Here is a 26,738-nt window from a genome sequence, read left to right as displayed (position 1 = left end):
TCCATATAACAACTTGAAGGCATAGGTATTCTTGCTTCCTTGCAACTTTCCATTTCAAAGATTCCATCCTTTGTTTGCTTGACCTGCAATCCAAGAAAGAAAGAAAGCTTCCCCATCACAGACATTTCAAGCTCACCTTGCATAGCTGCCACAAATTCTTCACACAAACTATCTTGGGTAGCACCAAAGATGATGTCATCAACATAGATTTGCATTAGGATAATTTCAGAATTTGACTTCTTACAGTTATAAAATCATTTAAAGCTCAGTCAGAGCACAAAACAGTTTTCTGTTATGGTCCCAAAACAAACAATCGGTTGAATGCTCGAATCAATCGGTTGTTTTGGTTTGACAGCAAGTCAACCATCAAAAAAAAATTTCAACCTTTCTAAAAACACCTAAGTATAAAACAATCGGTTGTTTCGACAAAACAATAGGTTGTTTTTCATTTAGTTTGAAAAACACTTTCAATTAAAAGGTTTGAGATGCTTAAGCTTTGGATTCAATCAAGAGTGGATTTACACAGATAATCTACCCCAGATCCTATTCTAAAACACCTCAGCAACAACAAGCACATCCAGCCTTCCATCAAACTTCAAGGGTTTGGATTCTTCAAAGCTTGAACACACTTGATTCAACATTTGGCACCAATAACATTTTTCCCTAAGTGAGTTACCTGTAATCTTGTTCCATTGCAAAGTCCATTGGCTTGATCAATATTTCTTAGAAGCATTATTGGAACTCCAACTTTTAATTTAATACAATGATTGGGAATTCCAGAGCATTTGATATCATTCAAAATTTCAATTGTAAACCACTTAGCTTGAGCATTTTCTTTTTCTTCAGGTTTGCAAGGACTGTCTGAACTTAAATAAGTAACTTCAGATCCTGGTATTAATGATAAAATGAATTCATTCACTTGATCCACACATTCTATTGTAGGACATAATACTGCACCATCATCAAAAGAACCATCAGATGTCAAATTGTTTATGTAGGTGGGATAACCAAACTCAACCAACTGCAGTAAAGGTTGTTCAATTCTCTTCCGGTATTTCAATCATTCCTTGTCCCAACTCATTTAACTCCATATCTCCATCTCCAATGTGAAGTATCCAATTAGCAAACTCTTTTATTTCTGTTTGACTTTGCATTGATGTATGACTCTTTAATCTCATATTCTCTGTAAGTTTTAAGATTTTGCAATGTTTCCATAACTTCGAGTAATTTATTGTTGCCTTCACAATGTCATATTTTGATCCATTTTTTACAACAGGTAATATCTGACGAAAGTCTCCTCCCAATACAATTACTTTACCACCAAAAGGTTTAAGAGCATTTTCTTCACTTTCAGCTCTCATGATATCCATTAAAGTTCTATCCAAGGCTTCAAAACATAACCTATTAATCATTGGGGCTTCATCCCATATAATTAATTTAGTTTTGATCAACAATTTGGCCATAAGATTTTCTTGAGGAATATTGCAGGTTGACTCTTCATTTATTAACAAAGGAATGCAAAAGGTAGAATGAGTTGGTTTTCCTCCTGGAAGTAACAAAGAAGTTATACCGCTAGAAGCTACATTTATCACAATCAACCCTTTTGATCCAATAGCAGTGGACAATGTTTTCCAAATGAAAGTTTTTTCAGTTCCTCCATAACCATATAAGAAAAAAAAAACCACCAACCTCTGACAGGACTGTGGTCATTATATTCTCATAGACATCCACTTGCTCCGGAGTAAGAGATTGAAAAAGAGAACAATTCATTTCAGACATTTCTATTTTGTCATAATCCAATTCATCAATAATGAATCTATTTTGATAAATAAAAGAATCTGAATGAATAGGTTGTGGGAGACTTGGAAAGTCTTTCAAACACTTACCATTTGAAATTAATAACTCTTCTACTTGTAGAAGACAAAGGTTTTGTATTTGAGCATCATCAATTCTAAGACCTAGGAAAGAAATTATATGTCATACAGTAATTATAAATTATAAATTTCCAAGAAATAAAAGATTTATACCTAGTAGGACAAACTCCTTTCTTTTTTGGTATAAAATGTCATCTGATAACAACTTCCATGTTTTGTTCCACACTTCATCTGGTCTAGACATAGTATTCATCAGTAAAAGGGTAATAAAGAGTCTTCTCAATTGATTTCCTAAAGTAAGGTCACTGGACTCTATAATGGCATCAATAAAATCTTTATCATCTGCCAATAGCCCCATTGCATAGCATGCCTCTTTATATGTTTTGTGAATGAAACCATTAACAATTTTGATATTATCATAGTTACAGCAACCCTTTTGATAATTCAACAATAACCTCAGATAATATAATTCCCCTGACCCTGCAAGAATATATGTTAATCTTCACCAATTTTCCTTAGCTTCCACTCTCTTTTTTCTGCCATCCAAACAAAATATCTAGGGTATTCACAATAAGTCAATTTTTTTCCCAGTGGATAAATTTTGTTAGCTTCAAACCAAGCTAAAAACATTGTTCTTTTATGTTAATTAAAGTTCAATATTTTATCAATGTCGTCATTGTCTTTAAAGAGAATTGGTTGCTCGTACAATAGATGAAAAGTCAATAGTTGAACTAGAGGCCATCTATGATGAATATCAAAGGAAAATATTCTCCACACAGCTTCACATGGGGATATGTATCTACAATCATAATATTGTTTAATTTCATCAATTACTGGGGTCTCTGTAGAGTCTTTATCAGCAGTAGTAATTTTCAAATTGGCTTTATCTGGACCCTTGTTCAGATATTTAAACAAATACTTGATTGAATTTGATTTGTTGCAATATTATGTGTTAACATGGGCTTGGTACCTCAGTAGTAGTAATGGGCTATATGGCACAACATTTCTATTGTCCAACTTAATTCCATTTTTAAGAATGAATGTTCCATTATCTTGAATGCATATCCATCCTCATCAATAGTAGTCAACAATTTAAATTTTTTGGGGTAAAATTTCGAACATCTACCGTTAATCATGCAAGGTAAACTTATTCGACTTACCCCGCAAGGGCCATGTATCATGTAGGTTGTCACTGCCTTTGACAATTTAGGATATAAAATTGCATCCAGTAATTTTGTAGAGATGACTCCATCAATATCTGTTGGAGTTCTTAACTTTTTCTCTCCATCGAACCACAATAATATGTGGGCATGAGGTAAACCCTTTTTTTGAAATTCCACAGTGTACATGCCTATGAGAATATGAAAAAAATTCTTCAAAATGCAATACATAAAAATGCAATACTTGCATTAACTTTGCCAAAATAGTCATCTTTTTTTAAGTCAATCATCATTTGATCTAATTTCATCTTGAAAACTCTACAAACAATGGCTGGCCTATCAGCAGCAGTTAATCCTTTTGAAGTAACAAAATCACGTATTTCTGACCAGTTTACATTGCATGTAATAGTGATAAATAAATCAAGATATCCAAATGTTTTGCAAATGGCCATAGCATCTTGGCAATTGTTAAACATATACCTCATTCCTCTTGTAAAAGATGCAGGTAAAACTATATGCTTTCCAATTGCAGAAGATTTTGTTTCTCCTCGATTCATTGTGATGGAGATCAAGATCAAGAAGGGGTAGAGGCCGAAGATCAAGGTCAAGAGGAGGTAGAGGCCGAAGTTGAAGAGGCTCAAGAAGGCATTAGCTTACCTCAAAGGCTTACAAAGTGCAAGTTTAAAGAATTAGGAAGTAGTGGTAGATTGTTTTCTCTTTTTATAGTGTCTTTTGTATAAAAAGTAGAATGTTTAAATATATAGTTTTTAGGAAGGTGCTTAGAGGGAAACATTAGATACCTCTTTTGTAAAGCATCTTTAGGCATTAGTTTAGAATATTCTAGAAGGTGTCTCTTCATGTCTCACTATAGGCGTTAGAAGTGAGTAGCATGAAAGAAACTTTTGGTTAGCTTGTGATGCAAGCTTTGTTAGTCTCATGACCGGTCCTTGCTCCTATAAAAGGAGGGCTTAGGTCCTTCAAATAATAGAATTGATTTTTGATGTAATGAAACTCTCCCAAATTGGTGATTGAGTGAGTGAGAACTTGCCTTCTCCTTTTCCTAGTCTCATATTGAGTGCCTTGGTTCCTCAAGTGGCGGCAATTCACACTTATCTTGGAGCATTCACACTTCAAGTGGCGTGTTCATCAACCAAGTTCTTCAACCACATAAGTCTTCTCTCTTTTCCGTTTATATCTTTCATCTCCATGTCCATATGATCTCTTAAAACATGTCTTAAGTTCTTTCTTGCAATTCTATTCGGTGCTTTAGCTTTATTTCATGTTTTGTTCGGTTCATCTTCTTCTTTGCTGAATATAATCGGTTCATCTTCTTCTTTGCTGAATTTTAATCGGTTCATCTTCTTTCTTCTTGCTTTTGTTCGGTGCAATTCATTTGTTAGGCATTTTAAACGGTTCATTTGAATTCTTATGCCTTTTAACCGATTCAATTGACAAGAAATGGACTTCCATATGAGTTTTGGCTTGGTTACTTAAGTTTTGGTGAGTTCTTGAATGATAGAACATTGATCCAATTCTAGAAAAGTGCCTAATCATATTCCAGCTCAAGTTGATTCCATAAAATGTCAAAGAATCATCTATATCTTGCTATTGGAATCATATCATGTGGTATCTAGAGTTTAGGTTTATTCTTGTTTGTGTTTGAGTTGTTTGTAGGCTCTTTAATTCAAGAACTTTCTATTCTTGTTGTTTCCTTTCTGTTTTAGGTTATTTTTGGGTGTTCTTGCTGTTTTCTTTTTTATATTACATTGTGTTTGTGTCTTTTTAATTTTTGAATCCTTATAAGTTTTGTCATAGTCATGTTTTTCCAATAATGTTATCAATTCTTTGTGGTCCTTTTGTTTTAATTTTTATTTCTTGATTTTGTGTTAAGAACAGTTTTATGTGTTTGTTTCTTGATCCTTTGGTGCATTTTCTTTTTAGTATTGAGTTCATACTTGTATTTTAGACCTATACAAGTTCTTACACATATTTTCCATTGTCTTTGCTAGTTCTTAATTCTATTTTTCATTCCTGATTAGGTTTCCTCTGTTTTTCTGAAAACGTGCTAACTGTTTCGATTTATTGCAATTGATTTACTTTCTGGAAATTTCTGAAATTCTGGATTTGAGTTCGTCATAGTTTTATAAAAAAGAAGAAAAAAGAAGTACTTCAAAATTCAAAGTACAAAAAAAATGATAAATGAAATACAAACAGTGTGTAATTCTGTCGAAAAAAATACGGTAATCTGGCAGTGATTTTAGAAAATTTATCACAATTAATTGGCTTACTGTTTTTGATTAATTCTAGTCCCATTTTTGAGCTAAGATCTTGAATTTTCTGTGGTTACAATTTCATTATCCAGTTCGCTTTATATCATTCCAGATAAATCGGTAAACATCACGCACAGTTTGCACAAAAATATTTTTCAGTAGTTATGTTTTTGTTTTCTTCATCTACTCTAGTACTTTTCTTTAGGTCTCTTTTGTGTGCCTTCTTTTTCATTGAGTACCTTATTTTCTTGCTTGTCTTTTATTCCTTAATCTTTGAGTTTGTCATATATCTTGTATTTCTTTTGTTATAGCCTTTTCTTGTTTATACCTTTTCTTGATTGTCTTTCATTGATTCTTTGGTTTTGTGGTGTTTAGCTTTGAGATTGTGTGCTATTGCTTTGACATCTTTCATTTGAGGTTACTAAAGGCCTCAAGATCAGATTGGTAAAGGGGAGTTTTCTTTCTTTGGAGTGCTTTGAGTGACTCCTACCTTCGGCATTTTGTTCTAATTGTTGTTGCTAACTTTGTTTTCTTAACATTGTTTGTTCTTGTGTTTACTGTTTTCTTTTCTAATGGATACCTATTCAAGTGATGAATCTTCAAAGCCACGCTCTACTCATAGAGCTTATGTTCTTAATGAATTGAAAGAAGCAAGGAAGGCTCTTGCTCAAAAGGATGAAGAATTGCAAAGATTATAAGCACATTTGGCTAAGATTGAATTGCAACAAGAAGGAGTTGTCCATTCTTTGCATGAAATACAACCTTCTCCTAAGCATTCTTCCATGGGTTCTGCATCTGCTCACGGCTATAGAGATGATCCTAGACGAAGGAGGCATCATCATCATTCCAATGAGAGAAACCATCACGTGACCAAAGACCTCACCATGAGTCCAAGCCTCAAGTTCCTTTTGTCAAAATTCCTAGTTTTAATGGGGATAGTGATCCTAATGTATATCTAGATTGGGAGGCTAAATGTGAACAAATCTTTAACACCTATGAGGTTGAGGAGGACCAAAAGGTGAAGATAGCCACCCTAGAATTTGTTGATTATGCCATGAAATGGTGGCATGGCTATGTAACGGACATTTGCTATAACAAGAGACCTCCCGTGGTCTCTTGGAACAATTTGGTTGAGTGTATGCGCTTTAGGTTTGTACCACCACACTTTAGGAAAGACCTCATGTTGAAGCTCCAACGGTTTCAACAAGGCACGCTAAGTGTGGATGCATATTTCAAGGAGTTGGAAACGCTTTTGCTTAAGGTTAATTTGAGAGAGAGTGAGGAAGCCTTGATAGCTAGGTCTGTAAGTGGTCTAAGGAGGGATATTCAAGATGTTGTTGAACTTCAAGAGTATTCATCTTTGGTTCATCTTGCAATGAAGGTTGAGGCCCAAATTGCTAAAAGAAATGCTTTTAAAAATCTCCCAATGATGGTTACTACAACAACTCTTGGAAAAATAGAAAATCTTTTTCCAAAAACCCTTCTAAAGAGTCTTCTTTCAAACCTAAGGAATCTAGGCCTTCAACTTCTAATCCTAAATCTCCAATCAAATCATCTACTAAGAAATGCTTTAAGTGTATGGGTTATGGTCACATTGCGGCTAATTGTCCTTCTAAAAGGAATATGTTTGTGCATAATGGCATTGTAGTTAGTGAGCATGATTCGGATTCACATAAGCATTCTTCACATTCTAGATCATCTAGTGAGCATGAGAGTGAGAGTCCACTTGAAGGAGATTTGTTGGTTGTGAGAAGACTTCTTGGACAAGTTTTACAACCTTTTGATAAAAGTTTAAGGGAAAATATTTTTCATACAAGATGTCTTATTCAAAACAACATTTGTTCTTTAATAGTGGATGGTGGTAGTTGTGATAATGTGGCTAGTACAAGAGTAGTAGATAAGCTTGGATTGCCTACTATCTCTCATACAAAGCCCTACAAATTGCAATGGCTTAGTGAAGTAGGCAAAATCATTGTGAATAAGCAAGTCCTCATTAATTTTTCTATTGGAAAATACAAGGATGAGGTCTTATGTGATGTTGTACCCATGGAAGCAACACATGTTCTTTTGGGAAGGCCTTGGCAATATGATAGAAAAGTTTTTCATTATGGCTTTACCAATAAACTCTCTTTTGATTTCCATGGTCACAAGGTCATTTTGAAATCTCTCTCTCCAAGAGAAGTCCATGAGGACCAAATTCTTATGAAGAAGAAGAGGGAGAGTGAAAAAGTAAAGAGTCCTAAGCCTACGCTTCTTATTTCTAGGCATGAGGTCCAAAGGGATATAGTGGCTCGCAATCCTATCTTCTTAGCTATTCCTAGACCTCTTAAGTTAGAACCACTTGTAGATAGTCCTCATTATTTGGATAATTTGGTAAAGGAGTTTCATGATGTGTTTCAAGATCCTCCAAAAGGCCTTCCACCTTTGAGAGGGATTGAGCACCAAATTGATTTAATTCCGGGCTCTTCTTTATCCAATCGTCTGGCCTATAGGACCAATCCAAGTGAGACTAGGGAAATTCGCCAACAAATTGAGGAATTAATTGCTAAAGGTTGGGTTCAAGATAGCATGAGCCCTTGTGCTATGCCTATTATACTTGTCCCTAAAAAAGATGGCACATGGAGGATGTGTTCGGATTGTAGGGCTATAAATAACATTACAATTAAGTATAGGCATCTCATACCAAGGCTTGATGATTTGTTGGATGAATTGCATGGTTCCAAAATTTTTACAAAGATTGATCTTAAAAGCGGCTACAATCAAATTCGTATAAAACCGGGTGATGAATGGAAGACGGCCTTTAAGACCAACTTTGGTTTATATGAGTGGTTGGTTATGCCATTTGGCTTAACTAATGCTCCAAGTACTTTCATGCGCCTCATGCATCATGTTTTAAGACCATTCATTGGCAAGTTTGTTGTTGTTTATTTTGATGATATCCTCATTTATAGCTTGTCTTTGTGTGACCATAGGATGCATGTTAGACAAGTCTTAGAAACCCTTAGGAAAGAACATTTGTATGCTAACCTTGCTAAATGTATGTTTGCACTTGATCATATAGAATTCCTAGGGTTTGTTGTGAGTAAAAAAGGGGTCCATGTAGATCAATCTAAGGTAGTGGCCATTCAAAATTGGCCAACGCCTACCAATGTGAATGATGTCCGAAGTTTCCATGGTCTTGCTTCTTTTTATAGAAGATTTGTACCCAACTTCGGTACCATAGTTGCACTTCTCAATGATATAGTGAAAAAGGATGTGGTTTTTAAATGGGGAGAAGCACAACAACATGCTTTTGATGTTTTAAAAGAAAAATTGACTAATGCTCCCATTTTAGCCCTTCCTAATTTTGCTAAAACATTTGAGATTGAATGTGATGCTTCAAGTATAGGCATTGGGGCTGTTCTCCTTCAAGAGGGCCACCCCATAGCTTATTTTAGTGAGAAATTGAAAGGAAGTCATCTCAACTATTCCACTTATGATAAGGAATTATATGCACTTGTTAGAGCTTTGTTTACTTGGCAACATTATCTTTTTCCTAAAGAGTTTGTGATTCATAGTGATCATGAATCTCTTAAATATTTGAAAAGCCAAAACAAACTTAACAAGAGGCATGCTAAGTGGGTGGAATTCCCTGAGCAATTTCCTTATGTGATCAAGCATAAGCAAGGCAAAAATAATGTTGTGGCCGATGCACTTTCTAGACGCTATGCCTTGCTCAATCTTTTGGGTTCTCACTTTCTTGGCTTTGATCACATTAAAGATCTTTATCATGATGACTTTGATTTTTCTCTTATCTATCAAGAATGTATCAAAGGAGGACACAAAGATTTTTTTATACAAGATGGCTTTCTTTTTAAAGGAAAAAGTCTTTGTGTTCCCCAAAGCTCCATTAGATTATCTCTTGTTAGAGAAGCACATGAGGGAGGATTAATGGGTCATTTTGGGGTTGCAAAAACTTTGGATGTGTTACATGAACATTTCTTTTGGCCGCATATGCATAAACATGTTCATAGTTTGTGTGAAAAATGCATAGCTTGCCGTAAAGCTAAATCTAGATTGCATCCCCATGGTTTATATACTCCTCTTCCTATCCCTTCAATGCCTTGGGTTGACATTTCTATGGATTTCATCTTAGGATTACCCAAGACATCTAAGGGAAATGATTCCTTTTTTGTGGTAGTGGATCGTTTTTCAAAGATGGCTCACTTTATTCCTTGCCACAAAGTGGATGATGCATGTCATATTGCAAACCTCTTCTTTCAAGAAGTGGTTCGTTTACATGGATTCCTAGAACTATTGTGTCCGATAGAGATTCCAAGTTCTTGAGTCACTTTTGGAAGACCTTGTGGGGTAAGCTTGGTACTAAACTTTTATTTTCTACCACTTGTCACCCACAAACCGATGGTCAAACCGAAGTGGTAAATAGAACTTTGGGACAAATGTTGAGATGCTTTATTTCTGGGAATCCTAGAGTTTGGGAGAATTTACTACCACATGTTGAATTTGCTTATAATCGTGTAGTAAATTCTACCACTTCACATTCTCCTTTTGAGGTTGTCTATGGGTTTAATCCCTTAACACCTCTTGATCTTCTTCCTATTCCCATACTTGATGATGTCTTGTGCAAAGATGGTAATGACAATGCTTCTTTTATTAAAAATTTGCATAAAGACATCAAGTTGAGAATTGAGAAGAAGGTTTGCAAGTATGCTGAACTTGCCAACAAAAGGAGAAAAGCATTGTTATTTGATGAAGGTGATTGGGTTTGGCTTCATTTGAGGAAAGATCGTTTTCCTACTAAAAGGAAGTCCAAACTAATGCGTCGTGGTGATGGATCTTTCCAAGTCCTAAAGAGGATTAATGATAATGCTTATGAGTTAGATATGCTTGATACATACCTTGGTAGTCATACATTTAATATCAGTGATCTAACTCCTTTTTCCGTAGGTCTCCAGAATTCATGGTCTAATTCTCTCCAACTCGGGGAGTATGATGGAGATCAAGATCAAGAAGAGGTAGAGGTCGAAGATCAAGGTCAAGAGGAGGTAGAGGCCGAAGTTGAAGAGGCTCAAGAAGACATTAGCTTACCTCAAAGGCTTACAAAGTGCAAGTTTAAAGAATTAGGAAGTAGTGGTAGATTGTTTTCTCTTTTTATAGTGTCTTTTGTATAAAAAGTAGAATGTTTAAATATATAGTTTTTAGGAAGGTGCTTAGAGGGAAACATTAGATACCTCTTTTGTAAAGCATCTTTAGGCATTAGTTTAGAATATTCTAGAAGGTGTCTCTTCATGTCTCACTATAGGCGTTAGAAGTGAGTAGCATGAAAGAAACTTTTGGTTAGCTTGTCATGCAAGCTTTGTTAGTCTCATGACCGGTCCTTGCTCCTATAAAAGGAGGGCTTAGGTCCTTCAAATAATAGAATTGATTTTTGATGTAATGAAACTCTCCCAAATTGGTGATTGAGTGAGTGAGAACTTGCCTTCTCCTTTTCCTAGTCTCATATTGAGTGCCTTGGTTCCTCAAGTGGCGGCAATTCACACTTATCTTGGAGCATTCACACTTCAAGTGGCGTGTTCATCAACCAAGTTCTTCAACCACATAAGTCTTCTCTCTTTTCCGTTTATATCTTTCATCTCCATGTCCATATGATCTCTTAAAACATGTCTTAAGTTCTTTCTTGCAATTCTATGCGGTGCTTTAGCTTTATTTCATGTTTTGTTCGGTTCATCTTCTTCTTTGCTGAATATAATCGGTTCATCTTCTTCTTTGCTGAATTTTAATCGGTTCATCTTCTTTCTTCTTGCTTTTGTTCGGTGCAATTCATTTGTTAGGCATTTTAAACGGTTCATTTGAATTCTTATGCCTTTTAACCGATTCAATTGACAAGAAATGGACTTCCATATGAGTTTTGGCTTGGTTACTTAAGTTTTGGTGAGTTCTTGAATGATAGAACATTGATCCAATTCTAGAAAAGTGCCTAATCATATTCCAGCTCAAGTTGATTCCATAAAATGTCAAAGAATCATCTATATCTTGCTATTGGAATCATATTACATTGCTTCTTGTACATCTTGCAAAAATATCACAACGAATTGTTTTTTGGTTTAGCCTTATGAACGACAAGCTTTGAGCTTCAACCATTGTATATGAATCAACCAAAAACTGTTGAAACAATCAACGTGAGTGGACTATATTCCCAAACTCCACATTTCTTTCTTGAATTCTAAATGCAATAAATTCCCTTAATGAAATACGACTTCTCTTACGTTCTCTGCTCTTACTTCCAGAATTTCGTATTGGAATCTGTTCTTGATACCCATCCTCTCCAAAGGGGAATATTAATGGATATTGTAATGGAATAAAGGTTGTATGTGTTTCATGGAGTCTAAACAATTGTCTTGAACTTTTTTTCAATATGATATCTCGCCCTACATCCATGTTGCTCATATCACCCACAATTAATGCTGCTATCTCATCTGTTGTAGGGGTATTGTACAACCTTGGATCTTTGCAATGTAAAATCTGAATTTACATCATTATGTACAAAATCTCTTACTCTTCTAAAACTTTTTGCCAAAACATTGTTGTCATCAATCATCTTGGTAAGATCTTCCATCAAGGATTTGTCGAACTTCACATTTTTCACTTTCGACCTACATGCAATTTTTAAAAATATATCATTAAAAATTATCTTTGAATTAATTCAGTAAATAGAAAGTAAATCATTAAAGTAACTGAATATAACACATACCCAAAGTGAGATAATCTATTTGACACTTCATTTTGAGTGTCATATATGTAAAGTTGTGCAAGCTTAGGAGATGATCCACTATCGGGGAGCAAGCTTCCAATCCTATGATAGTTTTATCCATGCAGAATAAATTGAGGAGGTCCATATCCATCATTTATCGAAGAGTGAATATTCCCTCCAATTGAAGTAAATGAAAACATACTATTGTAACTTCTAATATTTTGTAGATAGTGTTGACTTCGACTATCTTGCCCATTTAATAACTCTAACAGCAATTTAGGAGGTTCTTGTAAGAAAGTGAGTTGTACTTTTCCCTTTTGACAACAAATAGAAAAAACATTAACAGAAGTCTTAGATTTCTAAGATCTTTCTTCATACCAGACCTCGCCCAAGCAGTATTGACATTGAATAGTAGGTTGTCCAAATTCAACAGTATCTATTTTCAGAAAATTAAGAAAGGTGATCTATTACTTTTCTGAGATAAATGGATTTAGTTTGCATGAAGAAGTGAAGAAGTTAGAGTTAAAGATATGGACCTTCATTTTCAACTTTTGAATATAATTCAGAATTAGAAACTTGTGGTATCATCGTAAACAAAATAATAATAAAAGAAAGTGGTTGTTAAAAAATTAAAATAAAATAAAATTATAAATTAACAATTTTTAGTACCATTATTTTCTTCATTTTGGACACCTTCGTCAAAATTCAATCTCTGAGTCACTGATTCAAGGATTTGAACACTGTATGTACCGAACTAGTTATGTAAGTTTAGTGTGTTACTAACTACATACCCTACACTCCCTGCAACTGAATTACCTGGATAAAATATGTTCCAAAGCAGCAATTAAGTAGTAGTAAAACATCAGTATGATTTTGAAATTTAATTGTCATAAAAGAATAACGAAAAATAATTTACATTGGTTTCCTGAACTAACCTTCAAATTTAGGGGTAGTACAGATTGTTTGTAAACATGACAATGATTGAGAAGTTGCATCCATCACGTTCAAATGATTCTTAGGGGTCACTGATTGAGAAACACAATGATTTAGGTTAAACAAATGTCTTTCATTAAATGAATTTTCATTTGAATGATGAATTATTTTATAAGTCATTATTGAAGGAATAAATGTACGAAAATGAATAATGTTTTAGTTTATATTTCTACTACCTCTAGCTTGATCACCCGTTTGCATCTTTCCCAAAATGTGCACAAATACAAACAAAAAAAATATTTTCCAAAAAAAATAAAGAAATAAAATTCAAATGTATTATTGCTATAGATTGTAATCAAATATAACGAATAATGGATTGTAAACTAACCATGAAGACGTTGAGTGAGGATAATGTCTCCATAAGTAATTGTTTGCATTCATGACATTGCTTTAGTAGTAGAATGCATCATGTTTAAGTCATTGTTAGGAGTAAGGTTGTCAGAAAAAGGGAAATTTGAGCCTGTAATTCTAGATGTTTGAGAAGCAAAATCCTGACTTGATTTAAGAGTACTTTGACCTAAAACAAAAAGTTTCAATGAGTGATAGAATAAGATAAATCAATTAACAATCAGTATATAAGAACTTATAAATTCTTTTATATTAAAGTTAATCTTTCAACAATGATTTGAAGAACTTTAACATTTTAGTGTGTTTGAAATATATATATATATATATATATATATATATATATATATATATAATATGATAATTATTGCTACTTAATGATTTCCGCTGATTAAGAAAAAATATAGTAAAACATAAATTAATACTATAATAATAAATCTAAACTGTCTGTATATTTGTAATAATACTATAATTGTAATCAAACCATGTGAATGATCCATTAAGAACTAACCATGAACCTGCACTTTAAGCCCAAATTCTTCATACTAACTGTACCCATTGTTGACAATACTTTTGTAATTGAAGGCATGGTGTTGAATTCATTGTCAGGAGTCAGGTTTACAGAGACAGAATCATTTATGCTTGTATTTTGAGAAGTTTGACACAAAAATTGCTTAGTTGAGTTCACAATAGTTTGACCTACAAAAAAATAAATGAGGCATAAGAGTTGACTTTAGTACTATAATTAGAAATTTCATTGAATGATATACTGCGAGAGTTAAATGAAATAAAATGTCATTGTTACTACCTCTTGTTTGATCAACCTTTTCTCGCTGATCATAAATGAAGTTTTTCCCCTCTGACCTAGCAGATTTTGCAACATCTGATTAATATAAACAACAAAAAATGATTCCACAAAAACAATATATATAAAAATTAAAATGTCTATTGATGTAGTATTAGTATAAATTGTAATGAATATAATTTATAATACGTTTTCACTAACCTTGAAGCAGTTCTACATTACTAGCAGTACCCATTGATGACAATACTTTGGTTGTTGAATGCATTAATTGATTGTTGGGAGTAACCTTCTCATAAACAGGGATATTTGTTATCATAATTCTTGATGCTGGAGAACCAAAATCTTGATATGAGCTTGGAGTACTTCCACCTACAACAAAAAGTCAGAATGAGTGATAAATAAGGTAAACGAATGACAAATTACTATATATTTCTTTTACACATTTGATATCAATTGAAAATTAATTTGAATTGGTTTTACACATTCAATATCAATTGAAAAATAATGTTAATTCTATTTTAAATATAAATCTAAATATAAATATATATATATATATATAAAGGTAATTAGGTTTCGCTACTTGTTTTAACTTCTTTGTTGCGCAGTTCATATAATATAATTCTTCTTTTTCTTCTGGCATATTTTCCATTATCAGCATCGAGAACTAAAAAAAAATTACAAAGAAAATCATATATAAATAAGATAGAGTACTTTGAAGTAAAGAATATTCTTAAAGTTATGCTTACCATTGCTGGATTCATATATGCATGTTGTGTTTGGATTTTGATTCTGTAGAAAATAAAACCCATGTAAACTAATAAGCTGTTAAAAACTATAACATACCATCTATTTTTTTATATATTTTTACCATAAATTGTGTTGAGAGTTCATTCACTCTGACATTATAACTGATTATTAACTTCTTTTATGAACCTAATTTTTAAATATATATAATAAAAGAATTACATACCATTAAAATTAAGTTCATATAATTATATGACATAAGTGTATTCCATTTGAATTAACATGTTTCAAAATAAGAATACATGGATAAATTTTTAGTATTATTAATGATAAAAAAAAAGGTAATTATGTTCTCTACCTGTTGTTTTGACTTTTCCGCTACGCAGTTCATACAATATATTTTTTCTTTTTCTTCTGGCATATTTTTCATTATCAGCGTCGAGAACTAAAAAAAAGAATAAATTGGAAAGAAAATCATAAATAAATAAATAAATAACATATAGTACTTTCATGTAAACAATATACTTATATACTTAAAGTTATGCTTACCATTACTGGATTCAGATATGCATGTTGTGTTTGGATTTTGATTCTCTGGAAAATAAAACCCATGTAAAACAATAGGTCAAATCATAAACAGACACTAAATCTATTAAGAACTATAACATACCATTTATTTTTTATATATTTTTACCATAAATTGTGCTGAGAGTTCATTATATATTATTACATCATAATAAACTATGAAATTGTTTTCTGAGCCTAATATTTAAATATATATCTATATGTATGTATATATGACACTTAAAAATCTAAATATACGTTGTAGTTGTTGTACCTGATACATTAGAATTTGTTTGAGAAAGACTAACAATCCTATTTCTTCTATTAATATTTTGCTTCAGTTGCTCCATAACTACTGAAAGCTGAATGATTGAACTTCAGGGAGTATTGTAGTAAGAACTATTTTCAGCCATAAAAGTATGTACTGTTTTGAGGAGTAAGTGTGTACAATATATTGTTCACACTAGTTTTGTTTTGGCTGTTTGTTTTGGCGCCAATTTTGACGGTACATGGTCAGGAACGGGACTTCCTTATATGTTATTACTTTGACATAATGCAGTTATTAATTAAATATTAAAATATTGAACAAATAAAAATGTGTAGTTTTTTTATATAATAATAATGATATCTAATTATATATAATTATATAATAATGATATTTAATACTTAAAAATGTTCAACCAAAAATTTACCTTTTAAAAGGGATAACTTGCACCTTTTTTCTTTATTTTGCATAATAAACAAAGTTCGAAATGTAACATAATTAAAAAATCAAATAATAACAACCATAAAAACATTTACAAATTTAGATAGTATCAATGTTCAATGAAGAAAGCTCATGCAATGCATGTCTAGAAGTTGTTGTGAAAAAGGGGAACTTAACTTTTAAGATCTGAAAACAACAAATTCATGTTCCAGTCCAAAAAGAACAACGTTCTACTTTAAGCATTATCATTAATGAATTGTTGGTTGACTTTTTGAAAGAGCAAACTTGCAAGGAATATACTTATCAGATTGTATATATAATAATATATATAGTAAATATTAAATATAGTAATATATTTGAACCAACATTTATCTAGAAACAATCATCTCTTAAACCACAGAAGAACGAAGCAACATCGAAAAACAGAAACATAAAGTATGTCAATTATAAAAAAATATAGCATGATCTGACAACCCTAATAAGCAAAAAAAAAAAAAAAGAACTTTTGCTAACTTTCTTTTGCACCATTATAGAACAACTTTTCTGTTTAACAAAAAAAAAGAATCCTTGCATTGGATATATCTAAAATAATACACAGCATGCAAAAACACGTAATATATGTATACCGCCCAAAAAAATTGACTAAAATAGATATGCTCATTCTGTATTTCCTAATTTGACTAAAACAGAAATCAACGAACAAAACATATAAATGAAAAAGATGGTAAAGAAAATTATTATTATAAGCCCATTTTTTTATGAAATGTATATACCTTAAATCTATGAACTAAAAACATTTAAAAATGGAAACTTGAATCAATATTTATGCTCAGAATGAAAAAAGATCCAAACTTTAATTACCTTTTCCATTCTATATTGGGAAATCACAGTAGAAGAGAAACAATTTTTATGTCTTAAAGCCTAAGAATAGACAAATATTATTATAACAACATTTTTTTTATGACATGCATGCACCTTTAATTAATATTTACGGTCGGAATGAAAAAAGATCCAAGCTTTAATTACCTTTTCCGTTCTACAACGTTTCACTTGTATCTCCCAGAATCAAGCAGAAACAAAGTAAACAATCTAGTAGATCTGGTATTTGGTTATTTGGTTATCTGGTATCTGGTATAATGGATAAAAAGAAGTTGCTGAGACAAAGAATAGAGAAACTAAGGTTGTTTCTAAACTGTAACAAATAGATATCAGTTGGGTTATGAATGTCGAAAAAGATGAAGATGATAAAGGGAAAATGAGTTTGAACTAATATTAGCACACCCAACTTTATGTGCTTTTCCAGAAACTTCCTCAGTCATTTGTTAATGATTTACTCTGAAAATTGTGTTATTAAGTTATTTTGAATTTGCACTAATATTAGTTTTTTTTTTAAAAAAAATTTCTTTTTAATTTAACTTCAAAATTTGTACTCAGTGTGAAAGTAATGATTACCTGAAAGTTCTCGAAGTCTTAAATAATATTTTATACAAATTTATTTTATTTGAAAATAATATAAATGTCCTTTCTTGGGCTACTTTAATTCTTCTTAACAATGTTTTTTTTATTGTACTTTAAAATTATAATAAGTCTGGCTAAATATAAAAATTGTGAAATTCAAGAATATAAAAATAGTGAAATTGAGGAGTTGAAATTTAATTTAATTAAATTAAATATAATAAAAAAAATTAACATTAAAATTACACAATTTTACAATGTTAACAACCCACAAATTATATGTAAAAGTGAAAGAATAATTTTTTTCCATAACTTGTAACTTACAATACATTACAATAATTTAAACTAATTTAAACTAAATAAAACGTTTTCTAATACTATGTTCCCATAAGATATATACATGAAAAATGAAGTATTAAAGACCAACTTCCTTCTTTAAGTTCATCCTACAAAAAGTACTCCACAATAATTACTGCAATTAAAAGTATAATTCATTAGATTATATCAAGTCAAGTCCTTGTAAATAAAAAAAATGTGTGTTTCCTCCAGAAACAGATTGTAGGCAAATTCATATTGAACTATGAAGTCACCTCCAGATATATATAATAAATATTTTTAAAATGAAATAGTACTCATAAAAATTACTAAAAATTAGAAAAATGATACAGAAAAACAAGCATATGTACATCAAAAGGTTTCAAGATAAAAAAAATAGTTAATACATCAATAACTAATTAATTAATAAATAATAATTAATAATAAACAATATAAACATAAACAATATATAGACAATCAAATTAATATACATGCATTCCACAATCTAAAACAGGTTTATGATTTGTTTAATATACTGGCAATTCTTATAGTTTTGAGCATATTTAGAAATGTCAACACATTATTAATATGCCAGATAAAAAATAAAAAATTAAAAGCAGTATGTATACATATTGCAAATATTGGAACCCTAAACAATAAATACAAATAAATAAAATGAGATAATTAAACATAACCACAATAAAATAAAAATAAAGAGTAAACCAAATAAACTATTTTTGTTTCCTCAAAGTGGAAACTTTATGCTTCCCAACAAAAGGAAGCAATGCTTGCAAAATAAATTAACTTAAAAAGAGTAATATAGTTCAAAACAATAACTGATTATCCTAAACACTAAGTCTTTTGTAGTGACTTGTCATCAGTAGTAGAACCCCGATATCAGAAGAGGACTTCTTGTTATAACATTCAAATATAATTTTGTCATCTTCACGAATAGAATGAAGACGACAAAATTGTTTCCACCCGCTACAGAGTGTAACACTTCTGGAAGGAAACCTGGACTTGAAAACGTTGCATTCTACATCTTGTAGCCATCCATGTAGAGTAACCTTCTTGAACTTCCCTCTACGAACATATTCAGCAAAAGGAGAAGGCAGATCCTTAAACAATAACCAAATTATTAGTTAATAATTAGTTAATAAAAGAAATAGAATATATCAATAATAACCATTTAAAAAGAAAGGATGGTAAATTGACCACATATCCTCCATAGACCTGTTTGGAACTCAACTTTAAGCCAAAATGTATAAAGGGGCCATTGTTGAGCGGCTCCCTCCCTTTCACATCCTTCAAAAAATTTCTTATAACCATTTCACATAACTCCCCCATAAAAACAGTTATATTGAAGGAGTTATTACCCGCGTAACGAAACAATATACTGTGGTGACCTTTAAACCCATAAAAATCACTCAGACTGGACCATCCATACAAAATTTGGGGACAAAGTATATCTTTGTTATAATATACTATATGAATATTGCCTTGACTGTCGCTGAGGGTCCATTCCTCATCCAGTTCATTTTCAAACTCAATGGCGAATGCACGATCCACGTGTCCATTTTATACATTTTAAAACCATAAAAATACTCAAAGAACTAAAAAAACTATGAAATATAGGAATTTCAGAATAAAAAAAAACACATACCTCCCCACGAATGTTAACTGTTGTAAACAAACCTTTAGCAGAAAGTTTTACAATCTCTTCAGGAATGACAACCATGATAGTGAGAAAATGAAATATGAGGATGATGGAAGTAGGAAAGAAGTAGAGAAGAGTAATTTAAGAAGTTACAAAGAAGAAAGCAACAGGTTTGTGAGTAATAAAAAGCCCTATGTTACTTATATATAGCCATCATACATTTTCAGTCACAAATCTACGATAAGTTTTCTATGAAGCAACATGTCCTTTCAGTTCCTATATTAAATAATAAAAAACATAATTAAAATCCAATAATGATAGTAAAATAAATTAAGAAATAATATTAAAGTAAAAACCAATAAATACGAAAAGACAAAACTATAAAAAGCAGAATAGGTGAGTTGTTACTTGTAATTATTCTTTGACGTTTCGATTTTCTATTGCCTTATACAATAGAGTTTTTTCAGTTTAAATAAGTTATTAACAAATTAATAAATAATAATTAATAAAAAATACAACTATTTCCATAGATAAATAATAATAATATTAATGACACGTAGAATTAATTAACATTATATAATAATAAATTAAAATAGTGAACATAAAATTGTATTATAATTTGTCCAATATATACATATTATATATATATATATTATATATAAATAAATAAATATATACATAAGTATAAAATAAATATAATATAAAATATATTAAACATATTAAATATTATATTATATATATTATATATTATATATATACATATATTTAAATTACATACTTAAACCCTAACCTCTAACATTAAATAACCTACCTGTAATTAAAATTTAAAATTTAAAATATAATTTGATATTGAATTTAAAATATAATACTTTTAACTTCTGTAATTATTACTTCTATCCATAATTTTAATTAATTAATCTTGGAAGATGAAATGAATACTTTGAGAAAAGTGTAAAGGATACCGAAGGGACAAAGTTTATGCAAAAATAAAAAATGAAGTGATGCATTAATTGCTCTGACACGTATTTAATATCATCTTATATATCCGTTTGAATCATTAGAGGTTGAGTGTAATGAGAATTTATTTTTTAAAAAAAAATATTTTTCGTAAGGACAAACATATCATTACATAAAAATTTCTTTTTTTATCACATACTAAGGTATTATCTATAAAAATTGAATGACGAAAAAACAATACATGTAATAAAGAACTTGGGAAAGGAAAACAATATTTCAATAACCTTCACAAAAAAAACACAAATTATAATTAATAAAATATTATATAATTCTATATAAATTCACGAATTAAAGAAAAAGTAAAAGTTGAGGTACTTACCATTACGATTCTGAGCTTTCATGAAAGAACCATTGTTACAAAATAAAGTTACAAAAATTATGCCATAATATGAATTACCCAAAAACAAACTCATTAAATACATTAAAATGTACACATAAAATTGAAAAAAAAAAAAATATATAACAACTTCAAAATGAACTATAAAGTCATTACGTACCTCAAACATAATGTCAACATATGAAACCATCAATATTACATAAAAAGATTTAAAAATATAATTGTACCAATACATCATAATATGTTCTACATACAAATTAAAGAAAGTCTACAATACATGAAAATAGATCATTCAAGTTACAAAACATTAGAGAAACAATATGAAATTATACTACTCCCTTTTCGATCTTGATATTTTTGCTTAATATCCTCAGTGGGATATCATCATCGGGAGTGAGCAAGTGAAGCAAAATCTCTTGTAACCCGTGGAGCAACCACTTCAGTAGCAGTACCTAAGACACTATCACTGCCTAAATCAACAGTTTTAGATTGCAAATTAGCAACTTCAGTGGAAAATTTATTAAATAAATCATGCGATGATAACAAAACATATTAGTAAGAGTAAATTATTCACTTTTTTAAGTTAATACTTTAAATGATAATTACATGAGAAAGTGGTACAGATGAATCATCTTGTTGGACATCTTTAACAGTACACAATCTTTTCTTCTCAGAATGAAGTTCCTTCACAAAAAGAGAATTAAATTAAGTAAAAATAGTATAAATAAGGAATTTAAGGGTAAAATGTAAGTAAGAATACACTGAAATTAGGAAACATACCACATTTTCAACACGACCATCACAAAACCTTTGTATAGTACTATCATCAATACACACTTTTTTGACACAAAATGATTGGTCAAACCTAAGAGATTGATCTTTAACATAACCAACTTTAAACAACACAGCTTTGTCAATCAAAAGATCAAAGTCTTTTGGTAGTACACCAGAATCACCGTTCTAAATATTAAAAAAATATATCAATTAATATAATAACCTTTTCTTATATGCATAAATAAACATATGCGTGGTTCGATAATTTACCTTATCATGACTTTCAAATAATTCGACGCAAGATTTATTGATCAGTGTAGTGACATCCGTGTCAAATAGAACGAAAGTAGTGGAATCCGTTTCATCAATCACTCGCAACTTCAGCTTATACCTGAAATATAAAATACATAAAGGTTTACGAATTCTATCTATAATTTAACGAATATAATTATTAATTAATTAATACAATAAGTAATAAGTATTAAGAAATATGTAATATGTAATTAAAAATAAATTCAGGCAAGTACAAACACTACCTCTATTGGACTTTGATAACATGTTTGTTATATTTCTCACAAAAAAAAAAATTTTTGGAATCAAGGTAAACAACTTTACCGCATAAGCAAGCTGTGTACCACCAATCGTCATCAGCTACAATATGTTTTATTGTAGCTAAGATAACAAAAGTGCTTTCATGTAAAAAGAAAAAAAAATGATCTTAAAATATTAATAATCCATTTCAATAAACTGTTAAAAAACATTAGTAATACCTCTTTGCAATCTTTCAGGCCTTGAATAGGCCTTGAATAGTATTTCTATGAATGAAGCTGATGAATTCATCCTCAACATTCTGTTTTCCAGAATCACACAATTGACTGAGTCCCTGTGTAGGAGAATCTATACTTTCAATCATCCTACACATGTAAAAGTTGTGATTAGAAAGGTTCATAAATAAGTACAGAATAAGAATATATTAAACTAACCTTTTCTTGAGTTCGATTGTATCTTTGAACTTATCATTATATATTATTTTTGTACAGTCCAAGAAATTTTTGTAGAAAAACCTTATCTACATTAAAATATAATGCATTGTTTTATAACAAATATCATGTAAATACAATAATCAAATAAAAAAATATCATGTAAATTAATCACTTCACTCGAAAATCTTTACTTTAGCAAAGTGCACACTGATGACAATATTTTCCACCTCTCCAAATGACAGAAATGATTGAGTTCATCAACATAGTTACCAAATAAAGTACACTCAATGCGGTAGCGGTTGTAAGTTAAAATTACAATTGTAAGAAAACAAATTTTGGATTCGTTATGGTACAAAATATTAGCTTACCTATCAACTTCAATAGAAATCGCATTTAGCTTAGTTGTTGACTTTGATCTATTCAACTCTCTTTCAGTTCCCACACCAGTTAATATTCCAATAACATTTGTAAAAACATATTCATTTAAAAACATGTCGAAAGAAATCTGTTCAAGTAAAAGAATATTACTAACCGACTAAGTAGTCCGTATCAAAACCAGGCGCCTTTAACACAGTAATTGGTGTGTAATGAGGTTTTGCACATGAAACCAGATCATTACCAACAGAGTTTACTTTGGTTCCAAACTTAAAATTTATTTTGTATTGGTGACAGGTAGTGCGATAAGATCCTAAATTAATAGACACACTAAAGAAATTGAAGGAATAAACTTTATCCTCAAAAATATCATTTTGAAATTTATATATTAGAGTTCTTCTAACAGAAACATGAATTATATCACCCTGAAAGATAGCAACAAACATTAAGCATGATTAATAAAAATTTCATTAAACTGTAGTACAAAAAAATATGAAAGAAAATGATAAATTATTTTACATCTTTGTCTTGTATCACCATTTCCATGGAGAATGAAAACTTTTTTTTCTTGAAATCAGAAACAAACCACAGACGTATAACCCTTGCTATCAGGATCCAATTTTCACTTTATGGATTAACATCTTTCACACAATTTGTATTTTGTCTTAACACAAACATTGCAAGGGTGATCTTTGAGTAAAAGGAAAATGTAGAATGCAATGGTCAATGTGAAACACAAAACATACCCATATACGTATATATATACTGAGGAGGTGGTACGAAATTATTTTCAAAAAGATAAAAAAACAATTTTACAATTTCAAAGTGAAATAGCTGGTAAGAAAACATAATAAAGTATAACAGTATTGTGAAACAAAAACAAACATTCCAATTTTCAAATGGGATATAGTTTTTTAGCTAAGAATAAAGATGAATTTAGTTCAAATATGTCATAAGACAAAATTAATCATAAATAACTTTAAATAAATATACAGGTAATGACAAAAAACTTAAGTTTAAAAATGTTCAATGAATGACAAAAACAAAGTTAAGCATGTCAAGTTTCATACAGAAGAGATTAAGCCTATAAAAAATTGAAACTTTAAAACGTGCAAACAATTCTACTTTCAACATTGCGATTAATGAACTTGTTGTTTGAATTTTAAAAGTCAGGTTGCATAAAGAAAACATTTAAAAAGAAAGTACAAATTTTTTGAAATTCCTAGCATGATATGAAAACCCTACTATGCAAATAAATGGAATTTTAGGTAGGTTTGCTTAGGACATTTGCAAAAGAGGATTCTTGTTTAGAAAAATTAATATTTGAAGATTAATAATAATAATAATAATCTTGGAATTGGAAATAAGTGTGCAGCAGAAGAACTCAGAAAAAAGAAGATATGAATCACAAAGGGAATTAATGTTGTTGAAATTTTAAAATTTTAAAATCTGAAAAATTAAATATTTTAAGATTATTAGTAATAATAATAATCTTGGAATTAGAAATAAGTATGCAGCAGAAGAAGTCAGAAAAAGAAGATATGAATCAGAAAGGTAATTAATGATCTTGGAATTGTAAAATTTGAAAATATGAAAAATTTAATATTTGAAGACTGTTAAGAATAATAATAATCTTGGAATTGGAAATAAGTGTGCAGCAGCAGAAGAAGTCAGAAAAAGAAGATATGAATCAGAAAGGTAATTAATAATCTTGAAATTGTAAATTTTGAATATTAATATTAATATTAATATGGATTTTGAAGAATTTGAATTTGAATTTGAATTTTGAAGAATAATATAATGCGAATAATCTTAATGTTAAAGTTTTTCTGAAGAATACATTAATCCAAATAATAAAATTAAATACATTAAATATAATTAAATGCATTAAATTGAAGAATAACTTTTTATGAAGTTTAATTTATTTATGTCAACACATTATTATAAAAAAATAACACACATTTCATGTCTCTTTTCAAAGTAAACTATACAAATACAACCTTGAATTTTCACAGCACTAACAACACCATCATATGAATTGGGGTTACTCCACTTATTAAAGATCAATTTGTGGTCTTCACAGAGTGCATGGATCTGACAAAATTCCCTCCATCCACAACCAAATTTAACAGAAGCTTTGGGAGGTGGCCTTATCAGAAATTTGCAATTTACTTCATTATTATGTCGATGAAGGACAACATACTTTAACCTATTTTCCCGAATATAATTTGCAAAAGCAAAACGAAGATCCTAAAGAAAATAAACACATGTATAAATACAGTAATGAAGTAATATGAAGTAACAAAAGAGTAGCCATTCCACTACCGGTTTCTGCACATCTTTGAGAGGAAGTCCAAACCCTAAGTAGCCCAAAAAAAACTCCATTAACGATTTTATCAACAAAAAAAATGAACAATGAAAACAACCATGAGAACAGAGGAAGGAAAAGATTTCACCTTGATGCTTGAACATACGATGGATATGAACGAAAATCCCATTCCACTTCCACTACAGGTTGCTGCACAAACTGAACTATAGATGGAAAAAAGGTGTAAAATATTTGCCAAAGAAAGTTTAACAACAAAAAGGAGATCTCTTTGAGTGGAAGTCCAAATCCTAAGTAGCCCAAAAAAACTCCATTAACGATTAATCAGCAAACAAATGAAAAATGAAAACAACCATAAGGATAGACGAACGAAAAGATTTCACCTTGGTGCTTGAACATACGATGGATATGAACGAAAATCCATTCCATTTCCACTACCGTTTGCTGCAGAAACTGAAATGTAGATGGGAAAAACGTGTAAATTTTTTTACAAAGAAAGTTTAACAACAAAAAGGAGATCTCTTGGAGTGGAAGACCAAACCCTAAGTAGCCCAATAAAAAATTCCATAAATGATTAAATCAGAAAAAAAATGAACAATGAAAACAACCATGAGGACAGATGAACAGACGAAGGAAAAGATTTTACCTTGGTGCTTGAACATACAATGGATATGAACGATATCCATTCCACTTACACTACCGATTGCTGCAGAAACTGAAATGTAGATGGATATCATTTTTATGCTTTGAAACGTAACAAAAAAACACAGAATCAACAATGTGAAGAACAAAGAAGCAAAGAAACGGTAAAAGAGATTAAAAGAATCAGTAGAAACATGAAAAGAACGAAACTTTGATAAGAAAAACCAAAAAAAGTATCATTGTTATGTTGTGGAACAAAGAAATCGTAAATGAGATGAACAGAATCCACATAACAATATCAATAATCACCTCGAGAAGGAGAAGGTCAAAAATGAAATGAAGAAGACAGAAATGAAGAACCATATAGGAAACCCAGAGAAGAAGAAACCAAAAGGCAACGAAAAAGAAAGAGAAACCGGGAAGTAGAGAAATAGGAGAGAGAGAAACGCTGAAAGTATATAAAGAAGGGGAGTATTTAAAAATGGGGTTTTGCACACGTGTAAGTTCTACAGCGTGCCACTTGTCACTCCCAAAATGAGTTTCAACTTGCTATTTTTAGTTAAATTTTCAAATTTTTTCTTTTTGAATTTTTTTTAGAACTTACCCTGGGAGTGCCTTCTATTTGTATTATAGATAGATGTATTG

General features: G+C 30.6%; 1 pseudogene; it reads right to left on the bottom strand.

Annotated features, from left to right (window-relative positions):
* Positions 1-634: 634 nt before the first annotated feature.
* On the bottom strand, positions 635-26,188 carry LOC137825287 (uncharacterized; annotated as a pseudogene).
* Positions 26,189-26,738: the final 550 nt, after the last annotated feature.

The sequence above is a fragment of the Phaseolus vulgaris genome, chromosome 8 (genome assembly GCF_000499845.2).
Source record: "Phaseolus vulgaris cultivar G19833 chromosome 8, P. vulgaris v2.0, whole genome shotgun sequence".
Lineage (NCBI taxonomy): Eukaryota > Viridiplantae > Streptophyta > Magnoliopsida > Fabales > Fabaceae > Phaseolus > Phaseolus vulgaris.
The sequence above is the reverse complement of the archived record's forward strand: the minus strand, read 5'-3'. Positions and strand labels throughout refer to the sequence as shown.